Below are 7,794 nucleotides of genomic sequence, written 5' to 3'. Positions count from 1 at the left end.
TTATCAAGTCACAGTAAATATTATAGAATTGCATTCATATAGTTTGAAAAAAAAAAAGTATGAAACTTGTTAGCTTTTTATTTTTCTTGGACTTCCCCGTATTGCACTATGATATAATAAATGTACTCAAATTTTAAGCATGACTAATTTGTTGAATGCTTATATGATGAATTTGCTATTAAGAATGACCTTAAAATAGCTAATTAGATTAGTGAATTTAATTTTGTGTTGTTTATTACGTTCAGCTTAAAATCGTTCATTATATTTGTTTTTCTTTCTTGGAATGTCTAGAAAAATGAAATGAACCAATTACATACGTCGTTCTAAGCTTCAAAGTTCGTTAGAAGATAATTTCAATCAAGGTAAAAATACCTAAAGCATTAAAAAATAAAAAATAAAAGCTGTAAGTAAATGCCAAGTTTTGTCATAAAACTCCTGCTTAGTGATGCATCATTTTTCATATATGATGTCATTTTTCCACTACTAACAAACAATCGTGTCTTTGATTATATGATGTTGAAAATTATGTTAGCGTTCAAATATCAAAGATCTTTCTGTGATAAGTTGGCTAGCCAATACGTATTGAATTAATTCAGAAAAAATTAGTGAAATTAATCTTGCGTATGGTAAAGCTCAATTTGAATTATTGAAGATTATACTTTCAAAACTTTTCAATAAAATAAAAAGGAGAAGAGTTATCAGGCATTTGGATTTGTTTGAAAATAAAAGAAACTCTAGAATAAGAAAATTGTTTTTCATTAACTCTCAAATATTTGTTTGATTTGGATTTTTAGAGTTCATCGAACTATTCTTTCAATAATCAAATGCCACAAAGAATGGACCAAAAAGAAAGGGGTCGTTTGCACTTTTGTCCCTATTTTTTCTTTGGTCTTTAATTTTTATCCTTTAAAATCTAACTTATGCCTAGAGGGACATAAGTTACGCATCATAATATCCAAAGATTATTCCCGCGTCATTAAAGAACTTATGCTCCGCTAGACATAAGTTCGATTTAAAGAGCAAAATCTACAATTTTTTGTGTGGAGTGCTCTTCAAATGCACTGGTCTTTAATTTTTGGCCATTTCGCCTAATACCATGAGGTTTGGGTTCGAACTCCGGCTCAGTAAAAAAAAAAAAATTCGCAAGGCAGAATTTTGTAGTATGGTTAGGCCTTAAAGCAGAGTTTTGCCTTTAGGTATACAGTAAAACTCTGCCTTAAGGTAGAGTTTTGGCATGCCTGAAGGCAAAACTCTACCTTAAGGTAGAGTTTGCCTCAAAACTCTACCGAATGCGGAGGCTGAAATTTTGCCTTGCGAATCCAAACTCTACCTTAAGGTAGAGTTTTGCCTTGACATCGGAGGGATTCGGTGCATATGAGCTTCTTCTTGTTGTTGGTTGCTTAATATGTTATGGATGATGGAGAATAATTAGGGGAAATGCTGCCCGTTTCACTTTAGAATCAAGTTATCGTTTGATATACGTGATCTACTAGCACCATCTAAGTTGTATATGTATTCCTTTGTAATAGGATTGGCGCTCTAATTGTGATAAGCTCGTTGTTGGGTTGCTTGACGACTTGAGGTATGTTAGGCTAACTCTTCTTTCTCGTGGCATGTCCTAAAATGTTATGAGATGTAGACGAACGTTATTTCAAAGGACTCCACTCTTAGTAGTCAAGGATATTCGGATTATTCTTTTCCTTGCGATGTTGTTCAAGCATGATATCCGTCAGATTCCAAGTCGTATTGAGACTCATGTTATTAATGTTGGCTCCTCATGATGAAATCGCAGGCATAACGACCTTACGTCGCTCCGAAAGAAGTTCTAAAAATTCAAAAGAGGTCCCCTAGCCCCTATGTACTTTTGCAAGAGTAAGATAGTGGCGATTGGTATGTATATAGTACATAATCAGGCTTGGCTATTGTAGCTCACATACCACCGGATGATGACCGGTTGCGATATGCATCTTCGATTACCCAGATTACGATGGATGGACTGTTACTACAAAGAGTATTATACCCTTGATCATGAAATATCGATTGCTTATTGAAACTTTGTGAATTGATGAAAGTAAGCTACTCCAAGTTGGGGGGCCAAAAGAGTTTTAGAAAACGTTTGATAAACTGGATAAATATCAAAGTAACGTCTGAATGGCTGTGGATAACATTCTTACTTCTCATGGTGTGAACATTGTTTGTCAATTTAGCACATTCAATATGCTCCCAATATTTAACTTTAATTTATCGACGTGCCTTTAATTAAAAAAATGCCTTAGTACTTTCAAGCGTGGTAAAGTTCGTAGGTAGGCGACCATCAAAATCATCAGATGATTTCTCTGTCAGTTTCTCTTGCCCCACATGTAATATTTCCCGTACAAAATGCAAATTCATTCCAGTACGGTGCCTAAAGTATTTATGATACAATCTTAAATTAAAGAAGAAAAATGTAAGTACACCTAAAATTGGAAAATATAAATATCTTTTTGTTCTTTTTTCTGTTTTCCTTTTCAATTCTTGTTTAATTGAAAGTGATCAGAAGCTATGAGAAATATAGCCATTAGCAAAATTAGAAGATTCGCCATGGAAAATCATCGGCCTCAAGCAATCTTGAGTCTCATTGTCCGATATCATCAATTGATCCCAAAATTTTTCTTCTTTTCCGGTACCAAAAGCCGTATTAATTTCCTGCTGTAAATTACTTGCTTTAGGACCCAAATTTACTTGCTGGGGTGAAGAAGATGAAGTAGTTGTATTATTACTCTGCTCATGTTGGATGGTTGTATAATCTGCAAATGAGAAATTAAGCTTAGCTCTAGGACCTCTAAATTCAACAGCTGCTCTGTCATAAGCTCTAGCTGCATCCTCTGCTGTAGTAAAAGTTCCAAGCCATACTCTGGCAGCCCATCTTGGATCTCTAATCTCCGCAGCCCATTTTCCCCATGGTCTCTGTCTCACTCATCTGCAGTTCTTCTTCTTCGTGACAACCTTCGTGTTGTTGTTGTTCTTGTTATCACCAGCAACTAGGGTTCCAAAATAGTCGCAGCCTAAACAACCATTTATTCTGCAGAATTGACAAGGCTCTGGTTCTACAGGAACGCGAAACAAGGGCGGCTCAATAAATCTAGACATACTCGTAGAAGGTGATGAAATGGTGGCACTACCACTGATAGTGGTCGTGGTCATAGCGTCTTGAAATTCTTGAGCTGCATCCATGAAAGCAGAACTATGAGTACTACCTGTTATGACATTCTTTAAAGCAGCAGCCATGATTGAAAACTCTTGGTCGTCACTGAATTTGGGCTGTGAAAGATGGTTGATTGAAGCTGTTCTATTGGTTGACCTTTGCATTGTTGAAATTTGAAAAAGCTGAAAACTTTGGTCTTTGGGGATCATGATAGTTTTCTGGTTTACCAAGTCTCTTTGCTTTATGTACAAGGGAAAGAGTGAAGACCAACGTGGACAAACAAGTTACACTATAATACACCTTTTGTACACGGGTTTGATTTTAGCTTAGCTGGCATGTAATTAAGTGAGTGGTCTATTGGGCATGTGGGAATTTGGATGATGAAAATGCGGGTCAGGTTTCGGGTAATACCTGATGACATGGCAATAGAGGGTGTGTTCACACGGTGACTGTCACTTTCATGCATGGACGAGCTGGACAGCTTTTGCCGTTTATACTCTGTCCGTCCGTTTCAAAAAAAGTGTAAGCTTAGAAAAAAAGAAAAAACTCAAAATAAGTTTTATCATAGTAATTTAAATTGGCAAGTATTTTTAATTATGCTTTTTAAAAAAATAATCCTCTTTAATATTATTTAATTATAAAAAAAATCTAATAAATAAAAATAATTTAGCAAATTATATATTGTATTTATTTATTTCTTAATTAACGTGATTTTTGTTAAGATATCACTTATTTTGAAATTATAAGGGTAGAAAATGACGTAATCTCTTACTCAAAGCAGAGGGTACTTTTGGATTTCTGGGAGACAAGAGTGCGGACAGTATCCAGTCAGATATTTCATTTTGTCTCCTTGAGACCAAGTGGACCAAAGTACCACATCTACCTCGTTGTATCCTTTTTGATCTTCCGTGCTCCTCCTTTCCTCAATTTTATAGGAGTACTATGTAGTAGTATGAATGAACTCAGGGCTCGTTTGGTAGCTGGTTAGGGTTATATCGGTATTAATTATGAAGAAATTTATATATTTTTTTCGTTTCAATTTATGTGAATTCATTTAACTGGGCACAAAATTTAAGAAAGAAGAGAAAACTTTTAAACTTGTGGTCCTAAATGAGTCATAGATATTTTATGTGGTTATAAATTATTGCATAAAGGTAAAATATTTCAAAATATAGAAAGAGGTCATTCTTTTTTGCACTGACTAATAAGGAAATAGATTCACATAAATTGAAACCGAGGGAGTATTATTTTATGCAGGGTTTAATTATTGATGTATTAGCTAAATCACATTTTGTCCTACATAAAATAATACATAGATTCCCTCATAACTTATTCATGTATGAGTTATGCGAGTTTCTAAATTACAAACCAAACACCTTACTAATTTGATATATGAATAACTCACCTCATAACCAGCTACTAAACACAATATTACTTATGCTAGATTTTAATACATGAATAACTTACTCCTATCCAGCTACAAACGAGTTCTCCTTTTTTTTTTTTTTTTTTTTTTTTTTTTAGTAATAAAGATGATTTATTCATTAAACATAATTAAGAGTCATTGCATAGAAGACTGCCTAGGAAACATAATGTTTAAAGTATTAATTTCATTATATATAACTTCTTTCCGGCACTTATGTATCTTTGTGAAATTGTGTTGAAACGCAGATTTAAAAGTTGAGAAAATATATATTGGATAGTGATAGCATATGCTTTAAACTGTCAATATATAGTATACATATGCACATCTTTTTGGTGCACGAACCTCTAGGTATTGAAAGATTTCAGAATTTATCAAACTAAACTCTCATGACCCAAACTTCTTATTTCCTTGTTCTATTGAGAGCCTCCAAACTACGGGAATCAACCTTTCCAACAATTATAACTGTTTGGGTCTTCAACTACAACATAAGCATATCTTAATTCATCATTTGCAATTTTTGTGACTTCAACTACAACACAAGCATACGTCTAATTCATCATTTGCAGTGAGCTGGAGTCCCAAGCTCAGTAGTCAGTCATCGCAGCATAAGGAGATTTTGAGGTACCTGGGCAAACAAGTGAATACAAATCAACTAAGTAAATTAGTCGAGAGAAGTGCAAAAATTAATATTATGAGTTATAAAGTAAAAGGACGCATAATGGCTATATGTAAGTATAAAAACTTAGCATATGCATATAAGACCTTTAAATATCCATTCATACAATTCTGCAGAAATATTAAATTACATCCCCAGTTAATGATTTGTTCACGTAATAGAAATTACCGGAGAAACCTTTGGGTGATTTATGTGCAGGTTATTGGTAAAAGAAAACGAATGATACATGGACACAAAATTCTTATCAGGTTTCTTATTGTCCGTCTCTTCATTCTTTCAAAATAATATCAAAACAAACATTTTGCTACCTCTACATACACTGAAGTATAATTTGAAATCTCTAAATGTTAAATCAATGTAGCAGGAACGAATTAGTTGTGTCGTGTACCTTTTTAAAGCATCATGCGTCCCATATATTCTTGTTTTTCTTTAATCCAGCCTTTCAAAGAGATAGTGCAATGGCAAAAATATAGCAGTTGGAGGTTTACTTTGCCTCAAAAACTACTTGAGAAAAACAAGTGAAAGGGTAAGAACCTTGTAATTAAGAAGATGGTAGTAACAAAAGATAAGAACCAGTTGATAAAAGAAAGTGTCGATGCTTTTGTTTAGTAATAAGCATGAACTGCAATAGGATGACAAAGATAGCAAGATACATATAAAAAAGAAGAAAGCTTAAAGTTACACAAAATAATGGCCAGAACTGGGAAGTTATAGTTTAGATGCATCTCATATTTTCATTTTAGTGGCATTAAAATACTTATAGGTTTTTTCACACACTCGTTATCTACATAAATTCACAAAAGAAAGGGGAAATAGTGGCAGAACTGGGAAGTTAGAGTTTAGATGCATCTCATATTTTCATTTTAGTGGCATTAAAATACTTATAGGTTTTTTCACACACTCGTTATCTACATAAATTCACAAAAGAAAGGAGGAAATAGTGGCAGAACTGGGAAGCTATAAATTCACAAAATAATGGGCAGAACTGGAAAGTTATAAATTCACAAAATAAGGTAATTGATGATGATGCTTTGGCTGGAACACATCTTCACGCTACAATAGCAACATGAACTTTCATTTGCTTAACATATTGATTGAGGAAATTACCTTCATAGGAGACTGTGTTGCACAAGAATCGTGACATTAAAATATCGCATGTTTTCTTTTGATGGAGAAGCGCTTATCCTGGTGCTGCAGTCAGAGTTAAACCACACAAAAAACTTTTAAATCTCTGTTAGCAATATAGGTTGCAACCAAATCAAAAACACAATCGAATGAAGAAATTCACGAAAAGCTTCAAGGGGCAGAACACTTGCTCATACCAAAATCAACAAATTAAATCATGTCAACCATGCTTGCCGAAATTCAAGGGAAAAAAGCACAAAAACGCATCTTTGGTGAAAGGTAAAGAGAAATAGGTTCAGGTAGTATGAAGATAACTTCAATGCTTCAATTTGAATTGCATAAATTGGCTTTTTCTTCACCTATATTTGGGGCCATTTCATTCCAATACTCAATAATTTCTCTTCTAGTATTAAAGAAGAAAACTAATACGTACATGATTTCCGCAGAGATGTATTTCCCAGGTTCGCCGAGAAAATGCTGAAACACAAAATCACCTAAATCGAGTCAGAACATCAAACAGTAAATAAAAAATCCTAGCTAAGGAGTGATCAAACACAGATGGGTTTAAATCGAAATTTCTACATGAAAAAAAAACGTTGGATCACAGAATATGATGAACCAAAAGCTCAAACAGGAAAATTCACCTTAAATAATTCTTCGAGGAAGATTGTTGTTGGCCATTGAATTGAATCGATGGGTTTTTTTAGCACAAAAGAAAAGAAGATGAGGGATACAATATCAACTCCTAAAACAACTTGGGCTTCAAAATTGGAGGAATATTTGAGAAAATGACTAACCAATTCAAAAGCAGGGATTGATTTAGAGATCTAAATCAAAGAAGAAGAAAAAACTCCTTATCTTTTTTTCGCCTTTTCTTACAGCAATCCCTTTTTGACTCATAGCAAAGCTGAAGGAGAAATAGAAGCAAACTGAAGCAGAAACACGTGTATTAACAGGAAAATAGGGCATAGAAAGATGAGAGGACTAAAATACCCTCTGCTATTGAATCAACAATGTCGATCCTAGTGGCACAATTACTCTTCTTCACGGCGGCAGCAGATGTACCCCGAAGCGGCTTGATGCAGCATCCATTAAAAATTTGATAATTCCCTTGGGTAGAAAAACCACAGGGACGCCATGGGAGTTGAAAAGGTCAAATATGAAAGAGTGTGAGAAAGAAGAGAATTTGATGTTTACAGAAATGGAGAAACGTGAAGCTGATGATGGATTTAGTTTATCAAAAGCATTGTGAACAGTGTGAAGGTTGTGAGATGCATTGTGTCATATCTGTGAGAGATGGCAACAGATTTCTCTGAGTTTGGGGTTTTGGTATAGAGATGGGTGCAAGAGTGATTGCCACGTAGAACAGAGGGCAAGAATAAA

At 34.2% G+C, this 7,794-nt stretch overlaps 1 long non-coding RNA gene and 1 pseudogene across 1 annotated transcript; both read right to left on the bottom strand.

The window, feature by feature from the left end:
- Positions 1-2,515: 2,515 nt before the first annotated feature.
- Positions 2,516-3,373, bottom strand: LOC132051008 (ethylene-responsive transcription factor ERF109-like; annotated as a pseudogene).
- A 1,669-nt stretch (positions 3,374-5,042) lies between these two features.
- LOC132049983 (uncharacterized) lies at positions 5,043-7,306 on the bottom strand. The gene is made up of 2 exons (XR_009413201.1): positions 5,675-7,306; positions 5,043-5,235 (listed from the first exon to the last, which is right to left on the bottom strand). It is a non-coding gene; the product is annotated as an uncharacterized LOC132049983 (long non-coding RNA).
- Positions 7,307-7,794: the final 488 nt, after the last annotated feature.

Source organism: Lycium ferocissimum, chromosome 3 (genome assembly GCF_029784015.1).
Source record: "Lycium ferocissimum isolate CSIRO_LF1 chromosome 3, AGI_CSIRO_Lferr_CH_V1, whole genome shotgun sequence".
Classification (NCBI taxonomy): domain Eukaryota; kingdom Viridiplantae; phylum Streptophyta; class Magnoliopsida; order Solanales; family Solanaceae; genus Lycium; species Lycium ferocissimum.
The sequence above is the reverse complement of the archived record's forward strand: the minus strand, read 5'-3'. Positions and strand labels throughout refer to the sequence as shown.